This window comes from Phaethon lepturus, unplaced genomic scaffold (assembly GCF_000687285.1).
Source record: "Phaethon lepturus isolate BGI_N335 unplaced genomic scaffold, ASM68728v1 scaffold47874, whole genome shotgun sequence".
Taxonomy (NCBI): Eukaryota; Metazoa; Chordata; class Aves; order Phaethontiformes; family Phaethontidae; genus Phaethon; species Phaethon lepturus.
Window position 1 is genome coordinate 48,304 of NW_010535097.1, and position 1,280 is coordinate 49,583.

Genomic DNA, 1,280 nt, shown 5'->3' on the forward strand with positions numbered 1-1,280 from the left:
ATGAGGCTTGTTGTCACCGGCTGTGGGGATCTGGAGAACGGGTGTTGGGCATATCTAAAATTGTGAAAGTTGGGATGTGGGTGAACTGAAGTCGTCACGGGTACAGGGGTTAAGGTAAAAGGAGCGGCGGCTAAGGGCTAGGGAACCAAGCAATAATCCCAGCCAATCCTGAATTTGTCCGTCTCAGTCTCAGCTGTCCAGAGGGCAATCAGATGGGCCCACGTGAAGCCCCACACTTTCCTTTCCACCACACAGCGCAGTTAGAGCGCAGCTGGGCTTGTTTTCTTTGTTTGCCAACCAGTGACATGGAAAACGTTTGTTGACTCAGAGTGCTTTTTTGTCGACTGATGTGTTTGGTAACTTTGTCAGATGTGACTTGTCCACACTGCTCCCCAGAGACAGGATTTGGGAAAGGGGGAGGAGGAGGAGGCGACGGGGTGGAGCTGGCATCCAATCCTCTCCAATACCACCATCCCATTGTAGTGCAAAACAGAAAGGAAACAAAACCCTAGAGTGAAAGAGGAGCATCAAACATCAGAGGAACTCGTCTGCCATTCAGGTGGCGGGGAGGGATGGGACTTGGAGTTTTATTTTTGTAGGGTTTTTTAATTATTATTTTGGTTTTTTTGTGGTTTTGTTTGCTTGGGTTTTTTAGAAAATTGGGGATTTGTTCTTTTTTTTTTTCCTTTTTACAGACCTTCATGACAAAGCATAAAAACACAGTTATATTTATATATCTATTTATATATTTCTTCATTTCGTCGGTTGGTTTGTAAATGTTGCTCCATCCTCCTGTCTGAGCTGATTGTGTGTCACAGAAGTTGTGGGTGTATGTGTGAGGTTCCTCCCAACTCCGGCCTGCAAAGTCACCACACACGGGGTGCAGCCGACCATGGGGAAGCCACGCTGGAGAGTGGGGATGAGGTGCACAGAGAACCCCTCGTGGGGTGCAGATAGTTACTTGGTCCTTTTCTTCGTTGCCAGATGGGCCGTGTCTCTGTACTGCCATCTCTGCTCTAGCCAGACTGCTCCCTCTGTCCTGGGAAACAGGGTGAGCATCGCAGCTGTTACACTTGTTGAGAGTCCACCACAGAAGAGCATATCTTTGGGGAACAGTGTTTCATGAGCGGCGTTCTCCTCTGCTTCCCCCAGGCCTTACCGCTCCCAGAAGGGGGTCCTGTAAGGCAATGGTTGCCAGCTGCATTGCTTCCCAGTCCCCCTCAAGTCCTGGAAGCCAAGGGGGCTTCGCGTGGCTGGGCCTTGCCCAGGCGCGGGGGCGG